This window comes from Canis aureus, chromosome 8, assembly GCF_053574225.1.
Source record: "Canis aureus isolate CA01 chromosome 8, VMU_Caureus_v.1.0, whole genome shotgun sequence".
Taxonomy (NCBI): Eukaryota; Metazoa; Chordata; class Mammalia; order Carnivora; family Canidae; genus Canis; species Canis aureus.
In genome coordinates, this window is record NC_135618.1 from 63185701 (window position 1) to 63200041 (window position 14341).

The 14341-nt window shown below is 64.0% G+C and overlaps 1 long non-coding RNA gene across 1 annotated transcript; it reads right to left on the reverse strand.

Moving 5' to 3' along the window:
• LOC144319457 (uncharacterized) lies at positions 1-14057 on the reverse strand. Its single transcript, XR_013385269.1, has 4 exons — positions 13820-14057; positions 8005-8103; positions 879-1768; positions 1-610 (listed from the first exon to the last, which is right to left on the reverse strand). It is a non-coding gene; the product is annotated as an uncharacterized LOC144319457 (long non-coding RNA).
• Between the last annotated feature and the right edge of the window lie 284 nt (positions 14058-14341).

The window sequence follows — 14341 nt, forward strand, 5'->3', positions numbered from 1 at the left end:
AGATGGGTCTAGGGAATGGAGAGAAGGACAGTAAGGCCCCGTGTGGCTGACCCAGCCCCGCAGGCACCCCCCTCCCCCAGTGTCACGGAATCCAGGTTGGACCCCAGCCAGGCCTCAGGGGTCGGGGGCAGCAGTGGGCAGTGCCCCCCTTCCCTGGGGTTGCTGGTCGAACAGGGCTGGGCGTCGTGGCCTGGACCCTGGGAGCAAACAGACCTGCCTGTCCAGGTGCCACCCCTGCCCCCCTCCCGGATGTGCGGTTTTGCCCTGGGCTGTTGACTTTTGCAGCTGAGAGCAGACAGCAGGGTCTCCACCCAGGAAGGCTGAGGATCTTCACCCAGCTGGACAGGGGGAGAGGGCGTGTCAGGGTTGGCTTCCTGGAGGAGGCGGCACCTCTAGCAGGTCTTGAAGAATGAGTAGGACTCGGAATGGTGCTGGAGGGTGAGGTCACAGTATGAACGGGGGCCTGGCCCAGCCCTGGGGCAGGGAAGTGGGCCCAGGAAGGGTCTGACACATCTTTGGGACAATTTGTGAGGACCCGTGGCCTCCCGTTGTGGGAAGGCAGCCCAACGTCCCCGGGGTCCCTGGAGCCAGGCATCAGGACACCAGCTGCCTAGGACAGAAGGAAGCCACCAGAGCCCAAGGTGAGGCGTGGTGATGCCCGAATGTGGGTGCCCAGCCCAGTGCTCTTCTCAGCACCCCATCCGCTCGTGTCCTGCCCCCCACCCCGGCGCCAGCGCCCAGCAGGGCCCTGCAGTGGGCGGTTGATTCCAGGTCGCTGGGGGGCTCAAGCCAGGCCAGGCTACCCTCAGAGCCCTCCCGTGACCCCCCACCATCCCCAGCCCACATCTGGAACCGCTCTGGGATGGTGAGGTCCTCACAGAAATTCTTGGCCCCCGTCTGGCAAGGGGGCAGGGGCAGCGCCGGAACCGGGACACATGGACTCGCTGGCCCTTGGCACGTAGTGACTGGCTCTTTCCCTCCCAGCTGGGGCTGTGACCTGAGTGTGCATTCTGGGTCAGCAGGGAAACCATCGTGGGGAGCGAAGGCAGTCAGGAGGCACCGTGCCGCCGTTGCACAGATGGGGAAACCGAGGCCCAGGGGCCTGCATGGGCAGCAGCGGAGGTGGTGGTGGGCACCTAGCTGCCCCATGGAAGCTCCTCGTAGGGCCTCGCAAAAGCCAGGAAGGGCTGATTTGGGGCTGACCAGGACCCCAGGGCTCCAGGGAGACCATAGCAGGGTCCCCCACTCCCTGGTGCTCCCTCGCCTGGCCCTCTGGAATCCCCAGCCAGCTATGCCCGGCCACCACACGCTCACAGCTCAGCTCTGGCTCCAGAAACCGCTCCTGGCTCTCTCCATCCTCTGAATGCCCTCTCACTCGGGCCGAGGTCATTTTAACCCCAGGCCATTCATGGAGGCCCTGCTGTGTGCCAGGAGCTGCCCAGTTCCCTCTGGGGTCAGTAGGGAGGAGGCGGGTCTGAGCCCGACCCACGGGGCCCCTTCTCTGGCTCCATGTGGATGGAGGCCCCCTGCCCAGGGCAGGGAGGTGGGGGACTGATTGGGGAGCTCGGCTCATCATGGCTATGATGGCTGTCACGCTTAGCGCCACTCTGGGTGCCTGCCACTTGTGCCTCTGCCGAGAGGGAAGCAACCCGCTGCTCATCTGCTTGCTCAGCGCGTGTTTGTTGTGCACCGGTCATGTGGCAGGTCCTGAGCGGGTTCACAGGCAGATAGGCAGATATGGTCCGTGCCCTTGCAGAGCTCCCAGTGTCTGAGGGAGGAGGGCAGACATTAAATGACAAATCCAACATCACATTATCCAATTATCAGGTTCTGAAGCTGAATCTGGGGAGTGACAGTGGTATAAGGGGATCCTGACCTGATACCAGGGGATCAGGGAGACTTCCTGGAGGTGACTTTGAGCTGAACCAAGGAGAGGAAGGGCTCACCAGGAGAAGGGGTGGGGGGAAGAGTGTGGCCAGCAAAGGAAACAGCATGTGCAAAGGCCCTGGGGAGGGCAGAGCTGTGGGAGTACGAAGGGCCAGGATAGGGCAGAGGAAGGCATGTCCCCATCTCACCTTTGCTGCCTGGCTGGGTTCCAGCCCTCCCCAGCCTCCCCTGCCAGGCGCCACCCACCCCTCCCCTAATTTGGCCCAGCATTGTTCCTGGCTAAGCTGCCCACCCAGTGCCTGGCCATTGTCCGTGTGTCTCCTGCCTCCTGCCCTTGAGTCTCTTATCACCCAGAGAATCTGCTCTCCTGGGGGCATTTGGGGGCTGATAAGATTTTATTGGAGCCAAAGCCATGAGGTGACGCCACCCTTCTCGCTGGCATGGCCTGGCCAGTGGCGGCCGAAGGACACTCAGCAGACGTGGCCTGGCCTCCTTCAGCAGGGACCCGCAGGGCTGCCCCTCCTGCACCACACCATTCCCCTCCTCGCCCTACAAATCAAAGCAGACCCACCTGCTTCTGACAGGCCCCCTTCTGGGTCTCAGTTTCTCCATCTGGGGTTACCACGTGGGGAAATGAGCATGGCCCACATGCTCGGCCAGAGGACAGAAGCAAGGCTGCCCTTGGCCCAAAGGGGGAGCACAGAGGTGAGGCTCTGGGCAGTCTGGGCCACTGGGATGCCACACTGTGCAGGCGAGGCTGGACTCTCTCCCTCCCTGGTGGAGCCTGAGCCTCTGGCTGCAAGTGGAGGCTGCCGCCCATAGAGAGGCTCTCCTGGAGGGGGGGCAGGACCCAAGTCTACCAAGAGCCGCCCCCCCACTGCCAACCAGGCCTTAACCCCCTAGTTCTCATGAACCCCTGGGAGAGAAGCACTACCCCCTTATTCTGTGTCACATTCCATTTTGTAGATGTGACAACTGAGGCTCAAAGGAAGGTGCATGTGCCCAGGTCCATGCAGCCAGAGCACCGTAGGGGTGGGGCCAGGACTCGGGGGCTGGACAGAGCCTCCCACAGGGTCCCCCACTCCTTTTCCCAGCTCCCACGGTGACGCTCTTTGGCTCTGCCCGGTCTTCAGAGGGCGTGCACATCTGTTCACAGCCCTACTGGGTGAGCATCTCCATTCCCATTTCATGGATGGGGAAACCGAGACCACTGGGCATGTGTCCCTGGTGGGTCGTTGTTGCCAGCAATCTTCCCGGGGTCACGAGGGAGCCTAGTCCCAAGGATGTGCCTGAGAGGCCATAGGAGCCCCTAGTGGGCTGCTCAGAGGCCCCGGGGTCAGGGTGAGGGCGAAGGCTCCCCGATGGCCCTTGATGGGGCAGGTTGGGGTCCAACTGGCACTGGGGGAACCTCTTGGGCCTTGGCTGGCCACCAGCAGCGAGTCAACCACGATGGCAGCCATCTCCGAGGGGGCTCAACCTGTCCGGACGGGCCACCCGCAGGGCTGTCTGGGTCCTGGGGCCCTCAGCCAGGCACGGGAGCCCGTGGGTAGGGCAGGGGCCGGGGGCCAGCTGTGAGGGCAGGGCGGGGTTGGGGGTGGACATCTGGCCTGGAGGGGGGGCCGTGATGATTTCTCCAGATGGGCGCTAGGCTGTCCAGCCTCCAGGGATGCAGGCTGCGCCAGGTTTAAAAACACGCAGCAGCAGCAGCTGCCCGGATTCGAGGAAGGGGGAGGCGGGAATCCGATTAGATCAGAAACAGCTGGGTGGGGCCCCTGGGGCTAGGCTGCAGGTGGCCTGAAGATGGGGTGCTGGAGCCTTGGGGACCCCAGGGTCCTCCCCCGGCAGCAGGCCAGAGTCAGGGACACCAGGTGTGGGTTCAAGCCCCTACTTTGTAGAGAGAGTGAGCCTCAGCGTGCTGCCGTGTGATCTGAAGGCTCAGCCCCTCCTGGGTGGGGGTGAGGCGTGGGGAGGGGGGCAGACTGCACACACCTCCCATTCGCCACATGGCCTTGTTAGGGACAAGACAGACATATGTTGCAGCGGGAGAGATGGATAATAAATAGCTCGGCAAATGCATGGAACATTCTAAATGGTGTACAGGCTGGGAAGAAAGTTTCCCCACAGATCTGGGCACTCCAGTTTGGTAGCTACTGACCCCACGTACCCACTGAGCAGCTGAAATGGGTTTACAAGACTCAGTGAAAAAAAAAAAAAAAAACCTCATCAATAATTTTTATATTGATTACGTGTTAAATGAAATTATTTTTGGATATAGTGATTTAAATAAAATATTAAAATTAATTCCACCTGTTCTAAACGCCCCCCCCCCTTTTTTTTAAGTAGGCTGCATACCCAGCATGGAGCCCCACACAGGGCTTGAACTCACAACTCTGAGATCAAGACCTGAGCTGAGACCAAGAATTGGACGCTTGACTGACTGAGCCCCCCAGGTGCCCCTTATAAACTCTTCTTTTTTTTCAAACGTGGCCACTAGAAAGTCAAATTAATCTGTGGCTTGCGTTCTGCTTCTATGGAACAGTGCAGAACGGAGACGGTAGGCGGGGACTGGTAGGGGCACTGGGGCCAGAGCTGGAGGGGGCTCTCAGGGGAGGTGACTGCTGCCCTGAGACCTCATGTTGAAAAAGGAGACCGGGGAAGAATGAGCCAGGCAGGTGCGGAGGTCCTGAGGTGGGAGCAGCCAGCAGGCCGGTGTGGCTGGAGTATGGGAGTGTGGGGCAGGGGTAGTGTGAGGCGAGGTTGTGGAGGTGAGCTGAGCCCACATCTATGAGACCGACAGCCTGGGGCCACGTGAAGAGCCTCCAGTGTCCCCCCCAGGGCAGGGCCAGCTGGTGGAGAATGAGCCGGTCTGGGTCTGCCCCCACTCCAGGGCCCTCTCCGGTGGGCGCAGGCCGAGCACAGCCAGGGAGCCCCCGAGGCCTGCCCTCGTCTCCCCCAGACACCAGGAGGTCGGGGCTGTGCGCTGTGTCCTCACAGCCCAGTCCGGGCCAGCCCAGCCGCCACACGCCCCCTCCCGCTCAGCCTGACCCCCGTTGGCTTCCAGCGCTCCCGCCAAGGCTCTCGGGAAAGGCCCAGGGGAGCCGCCAGCTCCCAAAATAACCTCCCGCCAGTTCCAGGACATCTGCAGCGGGGCGGAGTGCCGGAACCCGGAGCTGGGAGCACCACGGAGCCCCCGCGGGCTGGGGCTGGGAATGAGGACGGGGGAGAGGAGAGGAACACGCAGAGACGGTGTGGAGACGTGGGGTCAGGGGCGGTGCGGGGAGGGCGCGGGCAGCGAGCCCCGGCCCTGTCAACGCCCCTGGCCTGCGGGCCTCCAGAGGACGGAGGCTGCAGCCCGGAGGTGGCGTCTGGCGGGAGGTGGCCTGGGTGGAAGATCGGGACCAGGCAGCCGCCCCGCGTGACCAGGTTGGGCCCTGCAGCGCTCAGAGGTCCGCCCAGGTGTTGCAGAGAGACCCCGGCACGTGAGTGGCCGGCGAGGACTCAGCTGACCAGGCGCCATCCCCTCCGTGTCCTTCACACGCTTGGCCACCGCCCTCCCGCCTGGCCAGCAGGCTGACACAATGTTCTCCCTCTGCGCTGGGTCCCCAGGGGGCTGGGGCTGTCGTCCGACCAGCGTGGCTCGCCTTGGCCAGGCCTGTGGAATTTCCACAGCCTAAGGAGCCCTGGGGCCGGGGAGGGATGTGCTGGGTTGGCACCTGCAGAGGCGAGGTTGGGAGGTGAAACTGAGGCACAGAGGGGCTGCCTGGGGAGCCTGGCCCTCCTCAACACAGGGCCCAACCTGGGATTCTGGGACAAGGAACTAAGGGGTGCTCTTTTGAGATGAAAGGGTCTGTCCTACAAGCCCCCACCCAGGTCCCGGTGATCCACCTATCCATTCAACAGACACTTCCCAGACAACTCGCTGCGTGCTGGGCGCTGGGAGGCCACAGGGGACACGGGGAACCATCCAGAGGGAAGACCAAGGCCACCTGGGCAGAAGGGAGGTGGCCAGCCCCGGACCGGCGCTGAGTCTGCATGGTCAGGGCCAGGACTCTGCAGAGTCTGTCCCAGAGAAGAGAGGCCTCTCCTACTGAAGACCTAGCACGGCTTTCCAGGGCCCCATGGCGGTCAGCACCCGCACCCCCTCACCCCAGCCCCCATCAGGCCATGGTGGGAATTTTGCATAAACCACTTGCATGATAACTCCTGGGCCTTCCATGGGATGCCCAGGAGAAGGCCAAGGTCAAGGAGCGGCTGCCTGCAAGGTGCCCTCAGGGAACCATGGAACATGGGAGGGCAGGCCTGGCAGGCCCCCACCTGGCTGGAGGACGCCTGACCCCTGGGGACCAGGGACCTGTCTTGGAGGAAGGCCAGGGTTGGAGGACACAGCCTGGGGTGCCTCAGGGGGCAGCAGAGGGCCCAGTGGAGGGGGAAGATTGGGGTGTGTTGCCAGGAGGGAGCAGACACAGACCAGAGGAGCCAATCCCCCCAGTGAAAGGGTGCAGTAGGGCCCCCGGCTCAGCAGTGGGGGGCCTGGGGCAGGCAGAGGGCAAAGAGCGGGCGGGAAGACGTGGAGACCCTCTGCCCACCTTGCCCTTGGCCTCCCCACCCCACACAGGCTCAGGGCCAGCTTGCCAGCTCGCTCTGGCCACTCGGGCCCCCCGGGCCACCCCTACCCATGCCCCCTCTGAGCTCTGACTGCTGCTGCCACTTCCCCAGCCTGGGACAGACACGAGATTCTTTCAAAAACATTTCCTTTGCAAAATAATCCTTCGAAATATGTTTTTGGAAACAGACTCCTGATCTGAACAGGAAGAAGTTAATTACGGTCCCTCCCCAGAGGGGCGCGGGGGAGGAAGCCTGATGGTTAGAAACATGAGCGAGGGCCAGGACGGACGCCCCCCCCACCCCATGCCTGGCCTCAGCTCCCCTTCCCCACGACCGCGGGGGCCCGCCCACCGCCCCCATGTTGGCCCTCCAAGGGCCCAAGCTCCTCAGCCCACAGATGGGGAGACAAAGACCAGGGAGGGCCAGGGACTCGGCCAAGGTCAGAGGTTCAAGGCAGAGCAGGGCGGAGCCCCTCCCCTGCATGGCGTCCAGCTGGATGTGTGGGTGAGTGGGGGCGCACGCAGGTGCGCATGCTCCCTCAAGGGGGCTCAATGAGGCCCGTGGGGTCTGTGGCATTGGCTCGGCTGGGGGGAGGCCTGTGACTTTCCCACCTACCAGGCCGCCTTCCCAAGTGCAGAGGTGCTGGTTGAATTAGGTCCCAGGAGGGAGAAGGTGGAGGCTCCCTTCATGCCCATGCCCTCAACACCCCCGACCACCGTCCACATGAGGGCCACCTGGGTCCCCACGGGCCTAGACTGGGTGCCCTGTAGACTCTCTCTGGACGTCTCTGGACACCTCTGCTCAGGTTCTGGGTCATGGGTCTTACAGGTCCAAGGGCTTATGGTTATCTTGGAAGTCGGGGTGTCTAAACTCCCATCCAGCCTGCAGCACCGAGGTCCATCTGGGTGTAAAGACACAGGAGGAGCCCCAGGGGCACCCCTCCACCTGTCTGTAGGTCCTAGATCCTTCTGTCCATCTGTGCTATTTCCTATCACTGCTGTATTAAAGCACCACACACGTGGTGGCTTCAGAAAGCACGCAGGCACCGTGGGTGTGGTCTCTATAGCTCTGTGGGTCGTAGGGGGGCTGACGGGCAGAGATCAAGGCACCAGCAGGCTTGCGTTCCTTCCAGAGAGGCAGCTTTTTCCCGCTTCTAGGAGCCGCCTGCACTGTCAGCTCAGGCCTGGCCACAGGGTCAGAGGCCACAAAAGAACCTCCCCCGACTCCCCGCCTGCCGTGTTGGCGGCTAGCGGCACTTGTCCCCTGGCTCCCCTTCGAAAGACCCTTGTGATTGCACTGGGGGGACACCTGCAGGACCCCAAATCATCGCTCCCTCTCTAGTGTTACTGAAACACATCTTCAACTTCCCTTTCACCATGGAAGGGGACATCATCACAAGTCCCAGGGATGGGGACCCAGACACCTTGGGGGGGGGGGGCTCTGTCCGCCTGCCACATCCTCCTCCTGTGTGTCTGTCCGTCTGCTCATGCATTTCTCCGGCCTTAGACCCACCTGTATATTGTTTTCCCCTCTGTCCAGCCAGCCAGGCATAGCTTTTCCATCCATTCCTCCCAGCTGTCCATTCGTCTGTCTGTCCATTCGGGCAGAACACTAAGGGAGGGGGAATCAGAAATTCACGGTGGGTGTGGGGGGCCCAGGCTGGGGTGCCGAGCCTCCACTCTGCCCGGCTCAATCTTCCCGTCCCTCTCGCCTCTTTCCTGAAACCGCAGTTGTCACCACGCCCCACACAGACGAGTGGCTTCCTCGGTTCAGAGCAAGGCTCTGGCCCTGCCCCGTGGGGCCCGGAGGCATTTGCTCAGTGGGCTCAGACCCGGCGTCAGCCCCAGGGGCTGCCCTGCTGGACGGATGACGGGCCGGCTGACCTGCACGCGCTCCCTCTTTGCCCCTCCTGAGCTCAGCGCAGGGGCGAGCCCTGGGTCCCGGAGGGAGGCTGTGGGAAAGGCCCCAGCAGACCCCTCGCTGGCTTCAGGGCGTCTTGTGGGGGAGTGTTGGTCATCAGGGCTTGGGGAGAGGGCCCTGGACCAAGCCCAGGATGATTTGATGAGGAAAAAATGCCCCCAAGAGGAGGATCTCGCCTCAGCTGCCAAGACAACCACGCTTGTCACAGCCTCATCCCCTTTATCTCCCCAGTGGGACGAGCAAGGGGACTCCAGGCTCCCTGGCTCCTCGAGGGGGCCCCAAACCAGAGCTGGGATCCTTGGCACACACTCTCGCTGACTCTCACTGTTTCCATGTCTCACTGTCTCCCTGTCTCTCACTGTGTATCTCTCGCTGTCTCTGTCTCTCACTATCTCTGTGTCTCACTGTCTCTGTCTCTCAGTGTCTCTGTGTCTCACTGTGTGTCTGTGTGTCTCACTGTCTATCTTCATCTCTGGCTCCCTCAACTCCCTCTCTGGCCACATCTTCCCTCTCGGAGCCTCAGAGACACAGAGGCCCTGCCGTGCAGCGTGACAGCCCGGGATGCTGCCCTCATGCCCCTCCCCTGGCCTCAGGGACCTCTTCCCAAAGTGGCATCCTGGTGTCCAGTTGGAGTGAGCTCAGGGCAGGCAGTGACCCCCATGGGTGCCCCCCAGGACCTGCATTCCTCCCTCTGTGTGCCTGGGGGTTGAGGGGTGGCCAGGCTGAGGTCCTAGCACAGGACGCGCTGTGATAGGGCCTGTGACTCCGCATCGCCCAGGGTCAGCAGAGCCGCTGGCACCCAGGAGAAGTGCTGACCGTGTGGGTGTGCGGGCAGATAGCTGTGGGTGAGTGTGTCCAGGGGTGTGTGTCTGTGGACGGCTGGGGGTGGGGTGAGCGGTGGGTGCGTAGATCTGCGCACAGGTGGGTGGGTGGGTGTGAGTCTCAGCTGGGCTGAGTCAGATGCTCCCCGTCCCCGGCTTCCCAGCAGGGCAGCGGTGGTCACCCGTGCCCAGAGCCCGCCCCGCAGCCGCTGGCCAGGGCGGCGTCCCTGCAGCCTCCCCACGTGGCCTCCGGCGGCGCAGGCCGGAGAGGCCGCCACGGGCCCTGGCGCGTGGCCTCTGAGAGGCAGGCAGGAACGGGTGTGCCCCCTCGTGGGCCGGGGCTGCCGGAGGGACAGGAAGGGAGGCGGGCTGTGGCGGCGGGCATCCTAGAGGTCACTGGGGGCCGGGGCGGGCAGGGCGGGCGGGCAGCGGCCCAAGAACCCTGGCCCAGGCACCCCTGCGTCTGGGGCCCAGCCAGGTCTACGCCGGTCACGCGGCTGAGGGGTCCTGCTCCAGGGGAGCCGCCCAGCCCCAGACCTGGTGGGGGAAGGACACAGCATCGCGATCTGACCCCTGGCCCTGAGCCCCGTGTGTGCCTGACCCTGGGCCTCGCCTCTGCCCCAAGCTCGTCAAGAGGGTGCGAATCTGCCGTTTCCATCCCCACCCACATCCCCACCCACATCCACGCGGATGCTGATGAAGCCTGGGGGTTCTAGCCCTCCCCAGTCCCCCACCCCCTGCCTTCGGTGCAGGGCCTGAGGTCCCTCACCTGCCATCTCATCAACCGCACCCCCAGAACCCGGGGAGGCCAGAGGCGCAGCTGTTGAATGAGGAAGGGGGTGATGCGCTATCCTGTGCCCAGGCCGGGCCCCAGCACCCCTGCCCCAGCCGGCCTGCAGCTCCCAGGGGAGCAGTGTGGGCCTCCCGTCTCGCTCCCTGATGCCGAAGCAGCCCCCACACCCCTCACACCTACGAGGCGACGGAGGGTGGGGTCTCCTCCGCACATCTGGGGCATTGTCTAGTGTGGCCCGTGGAGGGGGCTGGGGTCCAGAAAGGAGAGAGGCTGGTGGGTAGGGATGGGGGAGCTGGCAGGGAGGGTTACAGGTCCCCTCTGTCCCCAGGCTGCTCCTTCTAGGCCCCCTGCCCATCAGACACACGCGCACACACACGTGAGCATGCACATGCGTGCACACACATGTGCCCGGCCTGTGTGGTGAGAGTAAGCCCTGGGGCCGTGATGGGCCCTCACCAGCTCCTTCCTCCCCCAAACAGCAGCCCCCACTCAGCCACCAGGGCCCGGCTGCCGCAGGAGGGGCCAGCAGGTGGGCCACCCGACCACCCCGGCCTTTCCATGTGGGCAGGGGGTCGGGTCCTGAATCTCAAAGGCTGGTCCCTGCATCCGCTCTCCCTGTTCATGCTCAGATGCCAATCGTCTTTGTAGCAGGGGCAGGGGGTGGGGGATAGAGGCCCAAAGTGCCGGGCGGGCTGGCGGGGGTGGGGGGGTCCGGCTGGGAGGCAGGACCAGGGCTCAGGCCGGGCTTCCCGCGCTCGCCCACTCAGGCTGTGCCCAGGGTGGGGGCTGCCGCGTCCTCTCTGCCTGTCCATTGTTCCCAGCCGCCCGGAGGGGAGGGGTGTGGGAGGGCGGGTGTGGGAGCAGGGGTGGGACGGAGAGGGCCAGACCTGTGAGCAAGCTTCTTCCCAGCCCCCACCCCTCCTCACCTCCCCAGGCCCTTCCCAGGCGGAAAATTCAATTAGTTTCGAGCAACTGCTTTGCTGAAGAGCCAGAGAAAGAGGTGATGAGGGAAGGGGGTCCGCCTGGTGGCTGGGGTGTGTGCTGGGAGACGCGGGAGAGGGGTCGTGGGAGGCCCACAGCCTGCTTATGTCTGCGTGTCTCTGCTGTGTCCCCGGCCCAGTGAGCCTCTGTCACATGACTTTGTATGTGACTGTGTGTCCCTGGGTCCATGTGTGCCGCTGTCTGTTCCCGATATAAACGTGGCCCTCACAACCCCCATCCTGGATCAACTCCAGGCTCAGGGTTGTCAAGAATGGGTGCCTGGTTGTGGGCAGGGGTGTGCACACAGAGGGGAAAGACCACCTCCCACCACCTGCAGCAGGTCACCGCCCACCCTTCCCAGGCTGGGTATTGCCCCTCTGTTCCACACCAGCCCCTAATCTACTGTTTATACACTCTAGCCTTCTGGCCACAGGACCTTTGCACATACCCTCCCCCCATCCTTGCAAGCTTCCCCTTGAAGAACCTTGCCCCAGCGTGGCTCAGTCCTTGTTTTCACTCTCCTGTCATCCCTGGGCTTCACAGCAAGCAGCTAAAAGCCTCTCTTTGGGAGGAAGTAGGGGTAGTCTTGTGTGAACCACTCTCTGTCCCTGTGCCCTGGCTCATGGTCTGCCGTCATGCCCCCCCACACACACACACACCATTACCCTGATCCAGCAAGTGCATGATCCCCTTCCTGGTGCGATCACACTCAGGACCCACACACAGGACCTGTGGCCTCTTCACAGAAGGCCTTCCTGCCACCCAGGGTGCAGGTTGGGGGCAGGGGTGCCCGTCTGACCCAGTCCTCTGTCCTGACACTTGTGCCCCTGCTGCCCAGCTGGCCTTCCTCCTTGACCCCCCTCCTGCCCCCCTTCCCAGTTCCAGGGTCTCTCTGAGGTTGTGAGGAGTGGAGGGGCGCCACCTGAGCCAGCGCATGGTGGGAGCCCAGGACGGAACCCCAGGACGCAGACTGGGCGAAGGTGCACACAGACTCACAGGGAGACCAGGCAGGGGTGGCGGGGGGTGGAGCCAGCTGCCTCTCTGAGTGCAGGGAGGGGCTGCAGCCTGCCTGAGGGACCCCTCCCAGCAGGTACAGGGCCTGCTGTTGGGGCGGGGGGGAAGAAGGTTTGGGAAGGCCAGATGCAGGGTGGGCAGTGTGCAGAGGAATGTGAGCCAGCCCCTCCTCTTTTCCCCCTGAGGAGGGACAGAGGCAGATGGCATCGGGGGTTGTGGGGGGAGACAAGGGGGAGGCCCGGCCAGCCCAGCCGGAGACTCCGGAGGGCGCCTATGGCCCCTATGGCCCCTCCTCGGTAGCTCTGGGGGCACATCCTTCTCAAGTTCCTGGCCCCCAGGCCTGCACCAGCTGTGTGCAGCTGGAGCCTCGCCTCCAGGAAACCCAACACTGCAGGGGGGGCGGGGGTGGGGGCCAGGGCGCCAGCCAGTTCCCCGACCACTGTGCATGGGCTTCCCCCCACCACTTGTGACCTGCTGTGCTGCTCATCAGCAGAGGGAGATGCGTGTGAGCACCCGAGCTGGGGCCTGGGTGTGACAGCACCGCAGAGGAGCCAGAGGACGTGGTGTCAGGGTGGGTGCCCATGAGGGGCAGGAGCGAGAAGCTGCCCAGGGGCCCCACACCCTCCCGGGCCCATATTCCCTGGCTGCCCTAGCAGCTCCTTGCTCCCTTGGGAGCCTCCCCGCTCCCCAGAGTGGACAGGGCAGAAACCAGGACTCTGCCTGTGTCCAGGATCAGGGACTGAGGCTTGCAGACGCAGCCACGAGGAGCAGGCTTCACCCCTGGGGGCTGACCGCTGGGCCTGCCTTCTCCCAATCCCCTGCCTGGGGTTCTCCACATGCCCCCCCATCAGGGCCCACGCATGCCACCACCCCACTTCGCAGACGGGGACACCGACACTCTGCCCAGGCTGCCAGCTGCCCGCCCACCCCCGCCGCCCCTGCCCCAGCTCCCCGGGTCCTGCCCAGAGCCCAGAGGGTGGAGACTTGCAGCGAGGGGGCTTCCAGATGGCTGTAATCCCATGTCAGCGGGGCTTAGACACCTGCCCAGCCTCTTCCCACCCTCCCCTCCGCCTGCCCAAGCATTTCTGCACATCTCAGCTTGCAAGGGTCTCCCCCTCCTCAGCCACAGCCTGGGCCTCCTGCTCTGGGGTGGGCAGCACTGTCTCCACACCCCATCCTGGGCCACACTTCACCACTCCCAAGCACAGACAGGTCCCAAAGGCCAGGCACATTGCTGCCCCTGCGTCCAGCTGAGGGCTGTCCCCACAGATCACTCTGGCACATTTTCTGGGCATGTGTGAGGCCTGGAGACACTGTGGTGTTGGGAGCAGCCAGTATGCGGTAGCAGGAGGGAGGCCAGAGCACTGTGGAAGGAGCCCAGCGGGCAGGATGCCCCAGGGAGGGAGCCAGGGAGGCCAGAGGGCAAGGCTCCCGTAGCCCAGGCCCTGCCTAGGACGACCACATGGCCAGGGACAGGTCACTTCTAGGGCTTGGGGTCGAAGCCAAAGGTGGAACCAGCAGGAAGGGTCGGCCTGGCAGTGGGGGCGGCCTCCAGTGCTCTGCCCAGGCTCCACGGTCCCCACTCTGTGGCCCTCAGGCATGGCATGCCCCCAGCACCTGCAGGTCTCCCCCTGGGGTCCCAGTAACAGCCCCTGTCCAGTGGGTGTCTGGCTGGGTAACTCTCAGCCCCTCAAGCCGGGGTGTCCCCCTGCCAGGACCACACACACCTGGGCCACAGGGCCAGAGGCTCCACTCTGCAGGCCTGGGGGGATGCAGGGAAGAAGGTGGGACCCAGCACCTGCAGTCCAGTGGGCCCCCTCCTCCTCCACTGGCTCTTTTCAGGGTCCGACAGGCCTTTTCAGGGCTGACGGATGGCAGGTCTGGATTTCCATGTCAATGGGCCGGGCGCCGCCTGGTAAGCTGGTTAACAAGCCCCCAGCCCCACTGGGGAGGCTGTGCCGGTGTTAACACAGGCCCCTTTCTCCCAGGGCTCCGTGGCCTCGCGGTTGCCATGGCGCCCTGCGTGGCCTTTTGGGCCACGGCTAATCCTTTCTCTGGGGCTTTCATCCTGGCCGTCCCACCCCCAGGCTGGTTGCGGGTAACTCGGCCTTGCCCAACAAGGCTGGTTTCTCTGCCGAGGTCAGAGGAGGCCGTAAATCCAGCCCCCAGCCTGGCCCTTTGGCCCGGCATTGTCCCCAGGTCCGCAGAACTCCCCTTCTGGGAGCTCCAGTGGCGGGAAGGGACCCTTTGCCAAGGGGTCAGTCAGCTCATGTCCTGTGGAGTGGGGGGCCCTGTCCTCTGCTTGTCTGTCCACCCTCGA